Source organism: Pristiophorus japonicus, chromosome 5 (assembly GCF_044704955.1).
Source record: "Pristiophorus japonicus isolate sPriJap1 chromosome 5, sPriJap1.hap1, whole genome shotgun sequence".
Lineage (NCBI taxonomy): Eukaryota > Metazoa > Chordata > Chondrichthyes > Pristiophoridae > Pristiophorus > Pristiophorus japonicus.
This window is the reverse complement of record NC_091981.1, coordinates 230,772,620-230,794,496: the sequence shown is the minus strand read 5'-3', so window position 1 is coordinate 230,794,496 and position 21,877 is coordinate 230,772,620. Positions and strand designations below refer to the sequence as shown.

The 21,877-nt window shown below is 46.0% G+C and overlaps 1 long non-coding RNA gene across 1 annotated transcript in view; it reads right to left on the bottom strand.

The window, feature by feature from the left end:
• Nucleotides 1–21,877, bottom strand: part of LOC139263978 (uncharacterized) — a 141,307-nt gene that overhangs the window by 100,947 nt on the left and 18,483 nt on the right. Inside the window, exon 2 of the long non-coding RNA XR_011593261.1 lies at nt 19,913–20,034. This is a non-coding gene — a long non-coding RNA (uncharacterized lncRNA). The remainder of the gene's footprint in view (nt 1–19,912; nt 20,035–21,877) is intronic.

Below are 21,877 nucleotides of genomic sequence, written 5' to 3'. Positions count from 1 at the left end.
GTTTCTACTCTTTTGAATTCTTGCTCAACTTTCTCCTTGAGTGCGTATGGTACAGGACATGGTTTGCAATAAACTGGTCTAGCGTAATTCTGTACTCTGACACTCACCTTGAAGCCTAGAGTCGGACTGGCTGTTTCGCGGAACATCAAATATTGCATGATGACAACATCCTTTGATGCAAATCTCGTTTCAACTCGAAAAATCTCATTCCAATCCAGCTTCATTGATCCCACCCAATTTCTGCTTATCAAGGCAGGCTTGTCTCCTGACACTACTTAGAGAGGCAAGCTCTGAAACTGATCCTTGTATTTCACTGGTATGGTGATATGTTCTACCACAAGGCTTTTCTCTCCTGAGTAGCCTCGCAGCTGTATCTTCAATTTCTCCATCGGAAAATCACTCAATTTGTCGAGATATAGCGATTCCGGTACACACACATGGATGCACAGTGTACATTTCCATTGGTATCCTGGTTCCTGCAAGTCTACTTGGGTGATGATACTTCGCAAATCGTTGTTAGGTATCTTTGTGCTCCTGATGATGTGTATCTCCAGAACCTCCTCGTCCTGTTGCTTCTCTTCAATGCTATGTAGTCTCTACTTTTAGCATTGAACATCAGTTTGCTCCTCAGTCAGCATGCCTTAGCAAGATACCCTGTTTTCTAGCAGATGAAACACTCTGCCTTCACATATGGACAGCTTTGAGCAATGAGTTGTCCCAGACACCAACAGCACAACTTCAATGCACTGTTACCTTGGCAAGTTGCTGAGGCCTTGGGGCCTGACTGCCTTTTACTTTTAACCTGCAGGCAATTCACCTCGGTTGTCTGATGACTGGAAATGGCACATAATTCTCAGGAGTATTGATCGGCCATATCCATTGACATAGCAGTCTGACAAGCTCAAAAATCAAGTTAGGGGATGTCAACAATTTTTTTCTGATTGCTTCAATTTCATCCAACACACAAAGTGGTCATGCAATGCTTGGTCCTGTAAGTTTCTGAAATGACAGTGAATGAATAGCTTCTTTAATGTTACAATGTACTCACTGATACTCTCGTCATATAATTGATTTTGTTTTCCAAAACAATAACTTTCTGCAATTTCCAGGAGCTCAGGACTATAGTGTTGAATCTCCATCAGTGGAATGTCCTTTGGCTTGACAAGAACAAGCACCTTTTTCAGGGTTTCATAAACCTTGGGGCCTGCTTCAGTCAGGAAAATAGCCCGTTTTCTTTCTAACACCACCCGGTTACGGTTTTCAACATCAGAGACTTCGACGATACTATTTACGTTGAAAAATTTTCTAGCCTCTCCACATATACGCTCCACAAGTCTCTCGGTCACGATGGAACTCATCCAAGCACCCTAATATTCCCATAGGCACGGCCATATGGATTCTGGCAGTTCAGATAAGTATGCTTGAAATTTATCTTATATTTATAGCTGTGCTGCAAAACAAATAACCTCTCTAATCTCTCCTCTCTGTTGTTTGGAGGGAATCATCCACCAACAAAAATTTCAGCTAGGGAATCAGATTATCCTATTTTCATCGCCAATGTGATATATTCTTTGCGACATCACAAACACACAGACTACAAGATGGCTCTGCAGGAACTTGTCATCATGTGACTTGTCACATGACCCTTTTATGGTATTTACATCAGCAGTTGCATTACCACAGTAGGCCACTAGGTGGAGCTTTATTACAAGGGACATGCCCAAAAAATGGACATCTGCAAAAAATGGACACTTGTTAATAGATCCAAATAACTTGCATGGTAAAATATACAAGAGGCATTCTGAAACCACAGACACTCGCAAATAACAAACTACGCACAGCCTTCAATGCACCAAATCTTTTACAACCATGGGACACAGCCTGTTGCACAGCTGTTGTATCTGGAGCTTTCGCTGAGTTGGGATTACTGGGGCCTCCCCTTGCAGCTTGATTTCTATCTGGCCCTCAGATTCTCTTGGGCCCAGTACTGTTGCCAGGTAAAGAGTTCTCCATTCAACCGAAGACGCTTCTTTCACAAAACCTGCTGCGGCCTCGTGCTACCCTGCATGCACTGACATCAGCAGCCTCCCGAATGAAGGAAAGCCTGAGCGAACAGTGAGAGGGGCCATCCTTTCCTACCCCAGTGCAGCGTTCATACTCTTTCAGTGGCTGCTGGCAGCTCCTCTCCCCCCGACCCTGCCATCGTCTTCTTTCCCTCGGTTTCCGACGGTGGATCCGTTTCCTTGAGGAGCTTTGGTTTTGAGGAGTGAAGGTGGATCGTTGTCCCAGGTATCTGCTCTGTAGAGTGATGGACATGCCTGTGAGTCCCAGCTATCAATCAATCTTCCTGCAGACTCGCTGCTCAACCACAAAACTGCAGTTTCGCTCCCAGACATTATGGCCCCGATATTGGTGGCAGTCCCGCCCACAGCCGCCAACGTTCCGCCGGAAATTAAGTTTTTTTGGCCGATTCCTCTGGAACCGCCCATCTGCCGTCCACGTTCTGCCCGGCAGGACAACGATCACGGAGGTTCCGCCGGTGTCACGTCCTGCCGCCCGCCCATGCTGAAGGCTGGAAATCCTGCATTTCTCTCAGGGATGATGGACTCAGATCGACCTGCCGCCCGCCAGAAGGACCGCTGACAAAAAGCAGGTGTGAGCTGGCCGTGAGTCGGGTGGCAAGGAGAATGGCTCAGAGTACTGCAGCGCTGCACATCCCGGGTATAGTGCACATGCTGCAGCATTATCAGTGGCACTGTTAGAAAAAACTTCACTGGATGTTGTTTTATTTTATTGATAATGCTTTTGTTTAAGTGGTATCTAATAAAAGCACCTAAAATGTGTACAAGCTTATGGTAACCATTTTTTTTTAACCTTGCTGAAACACCTTCATTTGGCCAAGGCCAAATAATGATCAATAACAGAAACGTATGCAGCATGTCACATCTTGTAAAGCCAAGCTCATTAATTAATTCTATGACACAGTCCTTGTAAAAGTTCTCAAAGAAGAACCAGAGATAACATAAAAGGTTAGAGGCACAGACTTAGAATGATCTATTATAAGCCTGAGACAGCTACAGATTCTCACAGCATCTTTATGGGAGGGAAAAGGTATAAAGTTACAGCTATTCAATTTTGGGGGCAGCACTAACACAGAGGAAACTGAGGAAGGACTACGGTCAACAGAACAGAATAGAACACACAAGCGCCGTGGTGACTCTGGCCTACCGTTGAGGTTTCACCGCAGAGACTGGCACTATTGCCTTGTTAAGTATTATTTATTTGTACTGCAAGGAAACTATTTAATAAAATCTGTTCTGCTTAATTACAAAATACCTGCACCCAGCGTGCTTTGTTGTGGTCATGGACATAAGTCTATGCTGAGAGATATAATATATCCGACAGATTAAATAAATCTCACAGCACATAAAGAGAAATGTGATGGACCTTAACTCGCACAGAAAGGGTTCAGATGTGTTACTCCATATGACTCTGTTGAAGGGAAGGTGTGGTAGAGGAAGCAGCAAGGAGTAGCAAAAGATGGTGACGGCTCAATGGAGATGCCCTCCAAGAGTTTTAAGACCATTTAATGCGGGACATATTTAGGGAAATATTGTGACTGCGCAGATGGTATGGATTATGTCAGGGTGAATAAGCGAAAGTTAGAAGATGTAAAGATATGGCACATTGCTGCAACTGATAGTCAGAAGAGGTATGAAAGACGGGAAAATACATTTAATGGTCTGCAGTGTAACTGATTAACATGTCATCTCAGGGGTGGCACTCCGCCATGTTTGGCCTCGGAAAAAGTGGGTTGAAGTGCAAGCCTTGAGGTCTGCCCTGCAAGTAGTTCAAGTGAGTGTCACTGAATGGCAGCCTTCCTGCATTGGTGACCCTTCCTTGTCATGTCATGATGGCCTGATGACAGGACCCATTATACAGTGCAGTCATATGTGGATGGCAAGGTATTCGTGATAAAGCAGATTACCTGAGGGACAGATGTATGTTTCTCACAAGGCACTACACATGACGTCAAAATGAGAGACTGACCCGGAGAGGGTGAACAATGTGAGTGTGTTTACAAGTGCAGAGTTACAATGGTGACATAACATTGTAACATTTAGGAACATTTCCAGCACCAACACCTACCCCTCTACCCACTGCCACCACCTCTCTTCCCCCCCTTGAAGCGAGGTTCTGTTTCTCTTCTTCGCCCCGTCTTCAACACGGCATCCCGCTCCCCTGCCCCTCAGCGCCTCTGCTTGATGAGGTTGTGCAGGGGGGCAGCCGGATCTCTGCAGATGTGTGCGTCTTGGCGAGAAGGTAGGGGGCATGACTGAAGGCGGCGGGATCTCCTGCTCCTCTGGATCTATCTGCCTTGAGGGTGTGGGGTCGGAGGCTTGCATGACGTGCCCAGGAGCCATCGCTTGCCTCGTCGCCTCAACAGACTCGGTTGTGCGCTCCAACACACTAATGAGTCGGTCCATCCTGTCATCATGGTGCTGAGTGAAGGTCACGAAGCTGGCAGCTATCCCAGCCATGGTCTGGAACATATCGCAACCTATGTCCACACTTGTCCTGGATAGCTGGACCATCTCCTGAATTGCAGAGAGCCCTCCTGCATCCTCAGCTGATTGCTTGGTCCTGGTAGGTTCAGACACCTTGGTTGCCTTCACGCCATGGCCTCTGAGCTTGGAAGCACTTGCTCGTGTGGAGTCGGTTTCAAACCCCATGAACTCTGAGTCTGACGCCGAGGTTCTCCGGACAGTTGGCACACGTGGCAGGAGGCTGGTGCCATCCTCTTCCAGCTCCTTGAGCTCAAGGGCTCAAACACGAACCCTCATCCCTCCTCTCTCTCCTCTTTGTGGCTCTGGGTGGTGGAGTTGGGCGCGGTGGATATGGATGATCTGGTGGGGGTGGGGGGGGTGGAGGAAGGAGTCGCTATCTTGGGCTGGGGACAACGTCGGGGTGGGAGACATTGGGGTCTGACAGCTCCTTTGAATGCCAGAGGTGGATGGTGTGCATTGATCCGTGCTGTCCGACTCATCATCTGCAAGTAGAGTACAACATTTCAGTCTGTGGGGCTGGTCAAGCTGACATGTGAGCCATGCCATCTCACATTGTGCCAGTAAGGAGTTCCATCTCTACATGGGCACACCAATAATGGCTGACAAAATGTGCGATTGCCTTACCATTGCATGACCTTTCATGCCATGAGCGTTGCTTACACCGGTGATTAGAATAACCTTACCATGCTGTAGTACGAGATCTGCATCACCCTTTGTGGTTGTACGGTGGTGGTCACCCACCAATGCCAAGGCACGCTCCTCCAGGCTGCTTAATTCTATCACATCTGCTGGGCCCCCTCTCGTGGCACTCAGACTTGCTGCCTTGGATGAATTTTTCTTCTGCACAAAGAATCATTGCAGCCTTTAGCCCCTTTGCTGATGCCCCACACACATACCCCTACACACACACATCTTGCGCAGAACCTTTTTGGAGTTGGACACGAGGGGTGAACTACATTTTTGCTCACTCTTGCTGATGCCACCAAATTGTTCCAATGTTTCCTGCATTAATCCCCATCCTGCACAATGTTGCCAATTGAGGACACGGCCTCACCGATCTGCCTCCAAATGCATCTATATTGGGATGGTGGAGGCTTCCCACGACCATCCCGGGTGAGGACTTTATACCTGCACTCCACGTCCGATACTAGCTCCTCCAGGGAGCTCTGGACCTGGTATTTAAGCTTTTTTCCCACTCATCCTCAATGATTAAAGGAATGGCTGGTGAAGACTTTGTGGCTCTCAATTTACAACACTCTCTCCTCTCCAACTCACAGGTGCAAGAGAGTGCTGTGCCTTTAAGTGCATGCGCAGATGTCCCATCAGCTTCAAACGCGGCCAAACTGACGTCAGGTGGGTGAAAAAAATTCCCCAAATCTCGCGCATGCGCGTTGCAGGGCCTCCAAAGTTCTCCGATTCGAGAAGCCTGCACCTGCCGCCCACTGATGCCACCGCCCACTGACGCCCGCTTCCAACCGCCAACACCCGCTGCCTGCCGCTGCCACCCGCACAACCTCGCCGATGGGACTCGGCGACAGCCGACACCAAAAAGGTAGGTGCTGCCCGGGGACCGTTGAAAAATGGGTGGGCCTTGCAGCTCATCAAAATCGGGGCCTATGTGACCTGTTGTATTTTCCTTACGTTCTAAGACTTGCCTTTGCAAGCTTCAATATTCCGGCACAACCTGTCATTACATTTTTTTTGTCCTGTGACTGCCCTAATGCTGGTAAGTAGAACTGAGAAACTCAGTTCATTACTGAAGTTACACTCTGCTCCAAGGTTTGAAATGAAACAGGGATTTAGACTGTAAAACTGTTAAGTGAACAGAGCTGAAAGTTGGTGTGTGGAAGGGGGATTCTTAGCATTGTTGCACTGACTATGTGCTGATCATAATCTCAGCTGGTTCTTCAAGATTGTTGGGGACATTTTTACAGTACATCTAAATGAATGCTTTGAAAATAAGGACATCGACAAAAAAAGGACAGCTGATGCTACGGCTTCTGTAATTTACAGGTTTCACTGTGCACGTAAAGTACCAATTGTTGCTCCCTAAATATGTTAAAAGAATGCCATACAGAATCCTTCAGGCCCAGTTAGTACTAAAATGGATGGTCTCAGCCATGCCATATAATTTACCCTCCTAAGATTGGAACTTACAATGTACAAATAACAAACTGGATTACAATTAGATCTGATTAGCATTTGCAAAGCTTATTTATTGCAAGTGCTACTCTCCTGTTCTTACACTCCTAATGCACTCTGTAACTTAGACAGAGCTGCATAAGGCTTAGCAGCTGCCAGGGTCAGCTAAGCAGGCGGTGAAGAAGGCAAATGGTATGTTGGCCTTCATAGCGATTTGAGTATAGAAGCAGGGAGGTCTTACTGCAGTTGTACAGGGCCTTGGTGAGGCCACACCTGGAATATTGTGTTCAGTTTTGGTCCCCTAATCTGAGAGAGTGCAGCGAAGGTTCACCAGACTGATTCCCGGGATGGCAGGACTGACATATGAGGAGAGACTGGATCAACTGGGCCTGTATCCACTGGAGTTTAGAAGAATGAGAGGGGATTCATAGAAACAATTAAAATTCTTACGGGATTGGACAAGTTAGAGGCAGGAAGAATGTTCCCGTTGCTGGGGAGTTCCAGAACCAGGGGTCACAGTCTAAGAATAAGGGGTAAGCCATTTGAGACTGAGATGAGGAGAAACTTCTTCACTCAGAGAGTAGTTAACCTGTGGAATTCTCTACCGCATAAAGTTGTTGAGACCAGTTCGTTAGATATATTCAAAAGGGAGTTAGATATGGCCCTTACGGCCAAAGGGATCAAGGGGAATGGAGAGAAAAGGGGTACTGAGGTTGAATGATCAGCCATGATCTTATTGAATGGCGGGGCAGGCTCGAAGGGCCAAATGGCTTGCTCCTGCACCTAATTTCTATGTTTCTGGAAACTTCTGCTGCTGGGGACGACTTGCAAATTACCACATTGCACTGGATAGTCGGTAATCTCTGTCAGCAGTTTTGCTTATAACCCTCATACCCAATCCTACTCAGATATTGCTCTTAGGCCTAGAAATTGGTCTCCTTCGCGCCTCCCATTATCACCTCCAGGGGGGCGATAACAGGACGCTAAGCACTTAGCAACTGGGCGTGGCGAGATGAATGACTCCCGTTAAATTTGGTGGGAGGTTTGCGGCGGTGGTATGATGTTGCGCCCTGATCTCCTTCGCCCAAAGGTCGTGATGTCATCGGCATGCGCATCGCCTCACTAGCGCCCCAGACCTGAACTTTGGTTCCGCCCCCTGCAGCATCACCGGGCGAAAACCCCAGCAGCTGTAGGAGGCGTTCATCGGGAGGCTGGGCATTTCAGGGGGGCGATACTTAAAGGCGAGGTGGCCGAGGTAAGGAAAAAACATTTAAAAATGCTGTTTCTCTTTTTTTTACATTTGTCTTTGCCAGCGATTGATCAGCCCAGCACTCTGCTGCAGTGCATCAGGCTGATCGGGGCTGGATCGCAGCTGCCGTTGGGGACCAGGTAAGTGCTTCTCTTGCAGAGCCTGCAGCAATGGCCCTTCCGTTTAAGAGAGGGAAAGAGCATCTGGACACGGCTGCACGGCTCATTCTGCAGTAAGTACCGTCCTGCCTGTGTCCTGTTGGGCTCCAAGAAGGAAGTGGAGTGCTTGATTTAGCACTTCCCCTCCTTTCTGGAGCACAAACACCCAATTTTTAAAAAGTTGAAAATGATTAGCGCCTGGCGCTAATTTTTTTGCAACTTTTAAAAGTTAACGCCCCAAATGGGGAGCTCCTGAATTTCTCCCCCCTAATCTTTTATAATGCTTTTCATTAACATGGTACTCATTGCTTTAGCTGAGAGGCTGTTCCAAACATTTATATTTCTTTGTGGTGTGGGGGCAGGGAGTAATTCCTTCTAACCTTACTTGAGGCTTGTTAGTTCGTATAGGTCCATGCTCACAGTCCATTCTGATTGCATTTACAGTATCTGTTCCTCTCAGCATTTAAACAATCTGAATCATGCCTCTTGTTAATCTTTTTTCTTTAATGAATCAAGTTCTCTGAGTGAAAATTGCCCAGTTAGCGATGAATGCAAATTTCGGGAATTCTTGTGCTGTAGATTTGTATCCTATTGTATCTATAAACACTCTAGTAATGACTCCACAAGGTAAGGTACTGTACTTGAACTGTGGTGACCTTAGTCCATTTATTGCAGCTCCTGAATGAGGGTACAGTAAGGTGAGCTCCCTTTTATACTTGGTTACCTGCAGTGTGCAGGTGACCCCTAGGTCTCCACCAGTTGCACTCTCTGGTGGTACAGGCATAGTGTATACAGTGTGAAGATACATCCAGTGGTCTTATGTAATTGTACATTGAGTGTACAGAGTATATACTTATGTTACACATACACAACATCACTCCCCCCAAGTCTTGTGCCACTGGCCTTTGCACTGTGTGCTCTGTCCCTAGACTTGAGTGCCCAAAGCCTTTGCACCTTTTCTATGCTTTGGCTTGGCTCTCTCCCTGTAGACTCCCAAGTCCTTATTGCAACAACATTGGGAAATGGTCAGCAGTGGACGGTTGGAGGCTGCAGTGGGGGTCGAGTGGGTTCTGGGTGTGATCCATGTGTGTCCATGGCTACATACATCCATTTCCCCCCCCTCCCATACATAGACCATATGTGTGGCTCAACACCTGTATGTGCATACTTGTGCAGAAGGAAAGAACCAAAACATAGGATTAATTACATCACTGTTTGGGTTTTGCAGTGGTGGAACAAGTACATTTTACAGGTAAGGTACATACATGGTGTCACAGTCTTGCCCCTGGGTTGTGTAGGTGCAGGTGGGTGAGGACTCTAGTTTCAGAGTGACCGGACTATGTCCAGATTGTCTGATGGCGGCGCTGTGCCCCCTGCCAGCTGGGTGGGCTCGGATCGCTCACCTGGCTGAGTCTCAGGGCCTTGGCCGTTGCCTAGTGGTGGGCAGAGCCACAGGAATGTGTGGCCTCACTGTCCTCCTTTGAGTGGTGCAGTGTCTCCCTGCTGCCCTTCAGCGGTAGTGGGAGCCTGGTCATCCCAGGTCCCATTGGGAGGGCTGGAGGATGCTAGCCTCTTGCTCTCAGTACTGGCCCTGGTGGCCAGAGAGGTAGAGCCGATCTGGGGCAGGCTACCAGAAGTGGTGCCTTTGCCGTCCGCTGATCGCTGGCCCTGCAGTTGGTATGCTCCCTCTGTGTGTGGCCGTGCTCCCTGGGGCATCACATTGGTCCCGGAGGCGCAGGCTACATGATTGGGTAGCCTACTGGACCTGGGTGCTTCCGACAGGAGGTTGCCCTTGGTTTTGTTGGCGTACATGTAGAACCCGGCATCGCACATCATTTCTTCATTTACACTCATAATACATTAGCTCCAACCGCAGTCGCCTGACTCAACACTGTTAGTTGTCTTTACATACTCGCATTTGTCAATTACATCTTTTCCATGTGTATTACCGGCATCGCTGTACAAAGAGTGGAACTGTCCCTTTAATTGTGATGGATTGCTGGTCTCCTTTAAGTGGGCTTTGCAATCTTTACCCCAATCCAGTTCGCTGCTTGGCATCACGCGTTGCTCCCTCAACGCTGCCCCTCATGGTCTGGCCGCCGCCATCTTTACTTCAGGCGCTTCTCCTCGTGGTGCGGGCGCCATCTTCTTTCTCTCCACGAGATAGGCTGCGGTGATCCATTTCTCCCCAGGTTCTGTCACAGAAACAGGAAAGTTACCTTCTGCACCAATTTTCTCCCTCCAGAGTCCTGCCACTGGAGCCTGGAAGGTGAGGTCGAGTTGTTTGGGCTGGATCATCTCGCCGTTGGATTGAGCGGTCTGTGTCGTCTCCATGCAGTCGAGTTGGACGGTTGGATATTCAGGTGTTATGCTGGATCCAAATTTGGGGCCACATAGGACGTCGATCGCCGGGCGTTGGAGGTTTTCCCAGCTCCAACAGATTTGGATTTGTTTCATCCATCTTCTTTCTAGCAGTGTTGGACCATCACCAACAATGATCCACAAAGATAGTTTGTGCATCGCGCCGGCGTGGGACACCTGGACATCCACGCTGCCAACATCTGGGATGGTCTCGTTTGTGTAGGTGAGCAGCTTCACTTGGGTCGGGATCATTTTAGGTCGTTCGATTGGATTGTCCCAGAGTTTCTCAAAGGCTGCCTGATTCATCAGCGATTGACTCACCCCTGTGTCCACCTCCATCTTGACTGGAACACCGTTGATTTTAACTTCTATTTTCAATGGAGAACTCTCGGTGGAGCAGGTAAACACTCCGTACACCTTTTTGCGGGGCTGAGCTGCCTCATGGACTCTCTCTTCCTCTTCATCAGCGCTGGAGCCCGGATGATCGGCCAACTCTTCAGCGACTTGGTGAGTAAAATTTCTCTTGCACATTCGCTGGAGGTGGCCCTTCGTGTTACAGCCTTTGCAAGTATAGTCTTTGTAGTGGCACTGGTGGGCCCTGTGATTCCCTCCACAGATCTAGCATGGGGCTGGCTGGTTGGCCCCATGTGGCGGACTCAGGGTTGCAGGACTCTGGGTTCTCTCTGCCCTGAGAGAGACTGCTTGCAGCAGCCTTGCCTCTAAAAGGCGCCAGTCGGTTCACAGTACTTGCCAGGTTCGAGTCCTGGTGGTGAGTCATCATCCGTTTGGAATCAGAGGCCGAGGCCATGAACGCCTGGCTGACGTTAATTGCCTTCTACAGGGTGACCGTGGTGGCCGCAGAGAGCGGCCTGTGGAGAAGGCCTTTGTGGCCGATTCCGATAACAAAGATGTCCCGCAGTGCTTCGGTGAGGTGGTCGCCAAAATCACACGATGCAGCCAATCATCTCAGGTCTGCAGCATATGTTGCGATTTCTTGGCCTTCGGGCCGCCGGTGTGTGTAGAACCGGTGCTGTGAGGTTGCTCTCTTTAGGTTTGAGCTGTTCCTGTATCATCGTTACGAGCTCCACCTACGTTTTGGTTGTTGTCTTCTCTGGGGCTAGCAAGTCCCTGATGAGGCCATAGAAGGTGGGTCCATAACTGCTGAGCAGGATAGCTCTGCGTTTATCAGCCAGAGAGGTCGGTGTGTCTCCCGCCAGGTCATTCCCAATGAAAAAGTGTTCAAGCCTTTCCACAAAGGCATCCCAATCTTCTCCATCGGCGAATTGTTGAAAGTTGCCAAGGTTAGCCATTTTTCACGTGGAAATTTGTAATCTCGTCGCCAGTTATTGTATCTCTAAGCACTCTAGTAATGACTCTACGAGTTAAGGTATTGTACTTGAACTGTGGTGACCTTAGTCCATTTATTACAACACCTGAGTGAGGGTACAGCATGGTGAGCTCCCTTTTATACCTGGTTACCTGTAGTGTACAGGTGACCCCTAGGTCTCCACCAGTTGCACCCTCTGGTGGTACAGGCATAGTGTATACAGTGTGAAGATACATCCAGTAGTCTTATGTAACTGTACATTGAGTGTACAGGGTATATACTTATATTATACATACAAAACATATCCTTTAAAATCTAAGACCAAATTCAATTTACTTGAAAACTTTAATCGCAATCAGAGGATGTGCACTCATCCTGGGGTAGATTTAAATAGATGCACTCAATTGCACTAAAATTCCAATTATTCCTATTTGTCTGCATATCTTCCCTTTTTTATGCTTCCTCCTACAGCTCGCAATAAAACAAAGTCTGACGCAAAAGCTCTTTTAATGGCTACTTCAACTCTGCTTCTCGACCAAAAGTGAGCATTTTAACATTGCAACTTGTTGCCCAGACAAGAACCAGTATATGGCTTTAAAAGCTAATGCTGGGATTCAAACTTGCTATCCTTTGTTTGAATATCAAGTACAGTTATCAAACAATCAAAACAAAGTTGACTTTTACTAGAAATTCCAAAACAGCATAATTCCATTGATACTTTTTCTCAGTTTTATTGATACAGGGTGTGATTTTGTTCAATTATAATTGTCTGAAAGTAAACATTATATTGTAACTGAATAATAATTTTCTGAGAAAAAAAGAGAGTGAAATGTAAGATATGTGTCTCAACCTAAAACCCTGTTAGCTCAGATCAACTAAAGCAAATATAAATATTCTGTCTGTAAAGTAAAGTACTCCAGCAGCAAACATTACGCAAATATCCCAAACTATGGACCAGAATAACAAATATCATATAGAAAAGAATCAGAAACACAATACACATTGAGTAAAAGGTAACAATTTGCATTAAAGAAAATGCTTTCTAATACCTAATGTGGGCTATTGTCATTCAAGAAACTAATTTTGTTTTTACACACTTGCAATGATTTAAATTTGGACTTCTTCAAAAGCATCATGCAACTGATACCTGATAAATGGAGAACTAACTTGCCAAAATATTTTACGACTATCTTAGGATTATGCTTGGGTCAGGTTATCTTACAGATGCCTCATAAATATTGACCAATTTGAAATATAGTATTTGTACCTCAACCCATTCAATTAGTCAAGCTGTAACTGAATTAAAATTGAAATATTTTATTATACAAAATAAGAGCCTTTATAGAAGTTGGTTGTATGTAAAAATGATACATGGTTTTCAGTATGCTGAGTAATGAATATACTTTGCTTGGAGAACAGCTTATGCTTCGATCAGGATTTTATATAGTGTTATTGGATTTTTTTAATGAGAAACTCAAGATGAAGGGTCAAGGCCCATGGAGTAGGAAACCAAAGTTGAAAGGAGTAGGAGAGAAGATGAAGTCAATCAAGAAGAAAAGTTAAGTGACACCAAGGCAGGAGGAGGAAGGATTAGGAATTCTATAATAGGATTCATAGGGGGAGATATTGGCTTGGTTTGCGCCTCCCGTTAGCGGGTCCAGCGGGGGCGGGGGGGGGGGGGGTGGAGGGTGGGGGGTGATAACGGGGTGCTATAGGCTTATCGACCTGGCATAGCTAAATTACCAATATCCATGAACATTCATGACGGGTTAGCACTGGCACTAAAAATTACCGCCTCGATCACTTGTGCCCCAGATATCGTGATGTCATATCACCTCAAATGTCAAATTCGCTTCCGCCCCCTGCAGCATCACCAGGCGTCAACAACGGCAGCTGCAAGAGGCATTGTTAGCTCAGCCGGCCACTTGGGGAGCCCTAATTAAATGCAGTGGTGGTCAGGTAGGCCAAAATTTAATAATGTCCCCAGTGTGCTGTATTTTGAATTTTTTTCCAGCCAGCGATTGATCAGCCCTGCAGTCTCTTGGAGTGCTTGGAACTGCTCTACGTGTATTGCAGGTGTCGCCGATGACTATTCCCAGCCTTAGCCTCCAATGACTTCAGCTTTGGTCCATCACTTTAAGGGAGAGAAGGAACCCCTCTCACTCCCTTTAGCACTCCATCGGAAGTGGTAGTGCTTGATTTAGTGCTCCACTTCCCTATTGGAGCGCTAAACCAGAGGTTCTCTTTTGGAATCAATTGTGTAGAGCCCAACGATACTTCTGCACTCCTTCAAACGGAGCGAGACACAATTTCTAGCTCATAGAATCATAGAATTTTTCAGCAAAGAAGGAGGCTATTCAGCCCATCGGACTTGTGCCAGCTCTTTGAAAGAGCTCTCCAATTTAGTACCAGCTTTTCCCCCATAACCCTACAAATTAGTCCTCATCAAGTACATGCACAATTGCCTTTTAAATTCCTATGGAATCTGCTTCCACCACCCTTTCAGCAAGTGTGTCTCAGATCGTAACAACCCTCTGTGAAATAGTTCTCCTCATTTCCCCTCTAGTTCTTTGTCAATTATTTTAAATCCATGACCTCTGGTCACCGACCCACTTGTTAGCAAAAATAGTTGCTCCCTACTTGCTCTTTCAAAACCCCTCATAATTTTGAATATCTCTATTGAATTTCCCCTTAACCTTCTTTGTTCTAAGGAGAACAATCCCAGTTTCTCCAATCTCTCCACATAACCAATGTCATCCCTCATCCCTGGTATCATTTTGGTAAACCTCCCCTGTTCTCTCTCCAGGGGCTTGACCTCCTTCCTAAAGTGTGGTGGCCACATTGTACACAATGCTCCAGCTGATGCCTGATCAGAGATTTAGCATGAATTCCTTGCTTTTTGAATTAAATGCCCCTATTCACAAAGTATACAATATGCTTTCTTAACCGCCTTATCAACTTGCCCTGCCATCTTCAAAGAATATGGCCCTGTAAGTGGTTTTTCCCCTGGTGGTTTCGCCCCTGGCGGTTTCGAATCACCCCTCTTACAATAGTTCTAGACACCAGAATTATAGTTGTGAACAGTAATGTACAGTCATAGACAGATCTTTTCGGTCTCCACCATCACAATGCTTTTATTCAAGTTAAAACACACCTGTACCCAGTAAAAACACATCCTGGTAGTGTAATACAAACAAACACAGTACAAAACACAGTCTGGCCTGCCTAAACAGGCCCCTAACGCGAAGTACCCACGTCTAAAACACCTTTGCTTGGATTCAAAATTGCACCACTGGATCTGTCCAACAGAATGTGTGTACACTTATGATACTTGCAAAAATCTCCCCACTAAAACCCTTAAGGCTTGGTTAGGACACGGCACCCTTTCACACTATGTGGTGGTCTTAAAGATGCGTGGGCTGGGATAAATGCTCACCAATTGCCCCTCTGGCTAACTCGCTGCGTCTCCCGATGAGGCGTATCTTCTGGGTCTTCAAGTTCAGTCTCAAGGTCAACTTCCCAGTCAAAATAGCAAGACTCTCTGGTGTTTCTTTTCTCCGTCCCAGACGGAGTGCTGAGTCCTTGTGTATTGCAAGCAGGTGCAGAAGAGGTGAGAGAGAGAGACAGAGATGGCAGCCAACACTGCCTCTTTTATACTTGTAAAAATGCGTCTTCTCAAGCCAAAAGTTCAACTATACTTTGCCTGAGGCTGTGCAAATCAAAAGCAAAATCAAGTCTCTGGCTTGTTCCTTTGTCAACCGGGCTGTACATTGATGTGTGGCTCCGATGAGTCTGTGGTCGAATAGCTTCCCTTTGTCTTTCGATGGCCTGAAACCCCGGCCACTTTACTTAATGTCTCACTGATGGGTTCCCATTCCATGACAATAGGCGTCCATCAACCATGATGTTCCTGCTTTCAGCCATTCTCATTCCAGCCCAGCTGATGTGTATTAATAGAAACATAGAAAATAGGTGCAGAGATAGTCCATTCGGCCCTTCGAGCCTGCACCATCATTCAATATGATCATGGCTGATCACGCAACTTCAGAACCCCATTCCTGCTTTCTCTCCATACCCCTTGATCCCTTTAGCCGTAAGGACCACATCTAACTCCATATTGAATTTACCTAATGAACTGGCCTCAACAACTTTCTGTGGTAGAGAATTCCACAGGTTCACAATTCTCTGAATGAAGACGTTTCTCCTCATCTTGGTCCTAAACGGCTTACCCTTATCCTTAGTCTGTGACCCCTGGTTCTGGACTTCCCCAACATTGGGAACATTCTTCCTGCATCTAACCTGTCCAATCCCGTCAGAATTTTATATGTTTCTTCGAGATCCCCTCTCATTCTTCTAAATTCCAGTGAATATAAGCCTAGTCATCCAGTCTTTCTTCATATGTCAGTCCTACCATCCCAGGAATCAGTCTGTTAATCCTTCGCTGCACTCCCTCAACAGCAAGAATGCCCTTCCTCTGATTAGGGGACCAAAACCGAACACAATATTCAAGGTGTGGCCTGACAAAGGCCCTGTACAACTGCAGTAAGACCTCCCTGCTCCAATACTCAAATCATCTCGCTATGAAGGCCAAGATGACATTTGCCTTCTTCACCGCCTGCTGTACCTGCATGCCAACTTTCAATGACAGATATACCATGACACCCAGGTCTCGTTGCATCTCCCCTTTTCCTAATCTGTCACCGTTCAGATAATATTCTGCCATCAAAGTGGATAACCTCACATTTATCTACATTATACTGCATCTCCCATGCATTTGCCCACTCACCTAACCTGTCCAAGTCACCCTGTAGCCTCTTAGTATCCTCCTCACAGCTCACACTGCCACCCAGCTTAGTGTCATCTGCAAATTTGGAGATATTACATTCAATATCTTTGTCTAAATCATTAATGTATATTGTAAATAGCTGGGGTCCCGAGAATCAGTCTTCTGAACCTTCGCTGCACTCCCTCAACAGCAAGAATGCCCTTCCTCCGATTAAGGGGACCAAAACTGAACCTTGCAGTACCCCACTAGTCACTGCCTGCCATTCTGAAAAGGACCCGTTTATTCCTATTCTTTGCTTCCTGTCTGCCAACCGGTTCTCTATCCACGTCAATACATTACCCCCAATACAATGTGCTTTAATTTTGCACACTAATCTCTTGTGTGGGACCTTGTCAAAAGCCTTTTGAATGTCCAAATACACCACATCTACTGGTTCTCCCTTGTTCACTCTACTAGTTACATCCTCAAAAAATTCTAGAAGATTTGTCAAGTATGATTTCACTTTCATAAATCCATGCTGACTTGGACCGATCCTGTCACTGCTTTCCAAATGCACTGCTATTTCATCTTTAACAATTGATTCCAACATTTTCCCCACTACCGATGTCAGGCGAACCGGTCTATAATTCCCTGTTTTCGCTCTCCCTCCTTTTTTAAAAAGTGGGGTTACATTAGCTACCCTCCAATTCATAGGAACTGATCCAGGGTCTATAGAATCTTGGAAAATGACCACCAATGCATCCATTATTTCTAGGGCCAGTTCCTTAAGTACTCTGGGATGCAGACTGTCAGGCCCTGGGGACTTATCGACCTTCCAATCCAATCAATTTTCCTAACACAATTTCCTGACTAATAAGAATTTCCTTCAGTTCCTCATCTCGCTAGATTCTCAGTTCCCTAGTATTTCCAGAAGATTATTTGTGTCTTCCTTAGTGAAGACAGAACCAAAGTATTTGTTCAATTGGTCTGACATTTCTTTGTTTACCATTATAAATTCATCTGACTGCAAGGGACCTACATTTGTCTTCACTAATCTTTTTCTCTTCACATATCTATAGAAGCTTTTGCAGTCAGTTTTTATGTTCCCTGCAAGCTTACTCTTATACTCCATTTTCCCCCTCCTAATTAAACCATTTGTCCTCCTCTGCTGCATTCTAAATTTCTCCCAGTCCTCAGGTTTGCTGCTTTTTCTGGCCAATTTATATGCCTCTTCCTTGGATTTAACACTATCCCTAATTTCCCTGGTTAGTCACGGTTGAGCCACCTTCCCTTTTTTATATTTACGCCAGACAGGGATGTACAATTGTTGAAGTTCATCCATGTGATCTTTAAATGTCTGCCATTGCCTATCCACTGTCAGCCCTCTAAGTATCATTCGCCAGTCTATCCTAGCCAATTCACGTCTCATATCATCGAAGTTACCTTTCTTTAAGTTCAGAACCCCAGTCTCTGAATGAACTGTGTCACTGTCCATCTTAATGAAGAATTCTATCATATTATGGTCACTCTTCCCCAAGGGGCCTCGCACAACAAGATTGCTAATTAGTCCTCTCTCATTACACAACACCCAGTCTATGATGACTAGCTCTCTAGTTGGTTCCTCAACATATTGGTCTAGAAAACCATACACTCCAGTAAATCCTCCTCCACTGTATTGCTACCAGTTTGATTAGCCCAATCTATATGTAGATTAAAGTCACCCGTGATAACTGCTGTACCTTTATTGCATGCATCCCTAATTTCCTGTTTGATGCCATCCTCAACCTCACTACTACTGTTTGGTGGTCTGTACACAACTCCCACTAGCGTTTTCTGCCCTTTGGTGTTCCGCAGCTCTACCCATACAGATTCCACATCATCCAAGCTAATGTCCTTCCTTACTATTGCGTTAATCTCCTCTTTAACCAGCAACGCTACCCCACCTCTTTTTCCTTTCTGTCTATCCTTCCTGAATATTGAATACCTCTGGATGTTGAGTTCCAGGCTTGGTCACCCTGGAGCCAAGACTCTGTAATCCCAATTACATCATATCCGTTAACAGCTATCTGTGCAGTTAATTCCTCCACTTTATTACAAATGCTCCTTGCATTGAGACACAGAGCCTTCAGGCTTGTTTTCTTGACACTCTTTGTCCGTTTTGAATTATGTTGTACTGTGGCCCTTTTAGATTTTTGCCTTTGATTTCTCTGCCATCCACTTTTCCTTATCTCCTTTCTACCTTTTGCTTCAGCCCCCATTTTACCTCCCTCTGTCTCCCTGCATAGATTCCCATCCCCAACAGCACTAGCAAACACTCCCCCTAGGACATCGGTTCCGGTCCTGCCCAGGTGCAGTCCGTCCGGTTTGTACTAGTCCCACCTCCCCCAGAACCGGTTCCAATATCCCAAGAATTTGAATCCCTCCCCTTTGCACCATTCCTCAAGCCACGTATTCATCCTAACTCTCCTGCTCTTTCTACTCTGACTAGCATGTGGCACTGGTAGCAATCCTGAGATTACTACCTTTGAGGTCCTACTTTTTAATTTAATTCCTAGCTCCCTAAATTCAGCTTGTAAGACCTCATCCTGTTTTTTTACCTATATCGTTGGTACCTATATGTACCACGACAGCTGGCTGTTCACCCTCCCCCTCCAGAAGGCGCTGTAGCCGCTCTGAAACATCCTTGACCCTTGAACCAGGGAGGCAACGATTGCGGTCACAGAAACGCCCATCTATTCCCCTTACAATAGAATCCCCTATCACTATAGCTCTCCCACTCTTTTACCCGCCCTCCTGTGCAGCAGAGCCACCCACGGTGCCATGAACTTGGCTGCTGCTGCCTTCCCCTGATGGGCCATCTCCCCCAACAGTACCCAAAACGGTATATCTGTTTTGGAGGGAGATGACCGCAGGGGATCCCTGCACTATCTTCCTACTTCTGCTCTCCCTGATGGTCATCCATTCCTTATCTGCCTTTGTAACCTTTACCTGCGGTCTGACCAACTCACTAAACCTGCTATTCACGACATTCTCAGCTTCGCAGATGCTCCAGAATGAATACATGCGCAGTTCCAGTACCGCAACGCTGGATACAATTCTCGCACACATAGTAGTCAGGGACACTGGAAGTGTCTCTGATTTCACACACAGCACAGGAGGAGCATGACACGGGTCTGGGCTCTCCTGTCTGACTTAATCCTTAAATTATCTTAATTTGGCAACAATGCCAAAGGTTTCTTACTGATAAGAAAAAAGAAAAACTACTCACCAATCAACCAACCAATCACTCACCCGCTTGGCTGTGATGTCACACTTTAATTTCTTATTACTTCTTTGTTTTACCTTCACCTCGATCGCCCGACTGCCGCTGCTGCTCCTCCTCCCGATCTCCGCGCTCTTTTTAAGGGCCCCGATCTCTCAACTGCCATTGTTTGGACCTGCCCCATGTCAGTGCTGTCTGCTCTCTGCAGTAACAGAAAAATGTGTCCAAGCAATGTCCAAAAATTTAAGTTTTTGCTGTCGAGTTTTTGCTGAATCTTACAACCCTCAGGTCCCTCTATTCTTGCAACTGCACTCCATCTCCTCAAAAAGCACCATTTACATTATACTGCCTTTCAATATTGTTTCTCCCAAAGTGCAGCGCTTCACACTTATCCGCATTAAACTGCATCTGCCATCTAACTGCCCATTTCACCAGTCTGTCTATGTCCTCCTGAAGTCTGCTCATACCCTCCTCACTATTTACTATGTTGCAAAGTTTTGTATCATCTGCAAACTTTAAAACTGTACTCCTCTACCGAAGTGCAGGTCATTTATATATTAGAAAAGCAATGGTCCTAATATCAACCCTGGTGGACCCCATTGCATACTTCTCTCCAGTCAGAAAAACATCCATTACTCTCTACCTCTTATCCGTTAGCCAATTATATACCCAAGCTACCACCGTCCATTTAATCCCATGTGCTTCTATTTTCCAAATAAGTCTGTTATATGATTCTTCATCAAATGCCTTTTGAAGTACGATATACAACAGCTACTGTATCACCATCATCAACCCTCTCTGTTACTCCATCAAAGAACTAAAGTGCCGCAGTACAGCGGGACCTGGGGGTAATGGTGCATGAAACACAAAAGGTTAGTATGCAGGTACAGCAAGTGATCAGGAAGGCCAATGGTATCTTGGCCTTTATTGCAAAGGGGATGGAGTATAAAAGCAAGGAAGTCTTGTTACAGCTATATAATGTATTGGTGAGGCCACACCTGGAATATTGCATGCAGTTTTGGTTTCCATATTTAAGAAAGGATATACTTGCTTTAGAGGTAGTTCAGAGAAGGTTCACTAGGTTGATTCCGGGGATGAGGGGATTGACTTATGAGGAAAGGTTGAGTAGGTTGGCCTCTACTCATTGGAATTCAGAAGAATGAGAGGTGATCTTATCGAAACGTTTAAGATTATGAGGGGGCTTGACAAGGTGGATGCAGAGAGGATATTTCCACTGATGGGGGAGACTAGAACTCGAAGGCATAATCTTAGAATAAGGGGCCGCCCATTTAAAACAGAGATGAGGAGAAATATCTTCTCTGAGGGTTGTTAATCTGTGGAATTCGCTGCCTCAAAGTACTGTGGAAGCTGGGACATTGAATAAATTTAAGACACAAATAGACAGTTTCTTTAACAATAAGGGGATAAGGGGAGCGGGCGGGGAAGTGCAGCTGAGTCCACAATCAGATCAGCCATGATCTTATTAAATAGCGGAGCAGGCTCGAGGGGCCGTATGTCTTACTTCTGCTCCTATTTCTTATGTTCTAAAAGAGGTTCGTCAGACACATTTTGCCTTTGTCAAATCTATGCTGGTTGTCTCTTATTAACCCATGCTTCTCCAAGTGAGAATTAATTTTGTCCTTGACAAACATCTCTCATAGTTTTACCACCATTGAAGTAAGACTGATTGGCCTGTAGTTACCAGGGTTATCCCTCTCCCCTTTTTTGAAAAGGGGCATAGAATTTGCAATCCTCCAGATCTCTGGCACCACTCCCATATCCAAGGAGGATTGAAATATTGTGGCCAGTGTTATGTATTGTCCAGGTACATTAAATGTATAGTGCGCCACAGGGGGTGCTGTGATGGGAGACCCGATAGTACCTGCAAGACAGAGTATAAAAGGCTGCCCACCACACCTGAGAGGCACTCTGGAGTTACACAATAAAGGACTAAGGTCACAGCAGTTACTACAACACCATACTGTGTGGAGTCAGTGATTTGAGTGCTACATACATCAAAAATTGGCGACGAGGACACGGATGAA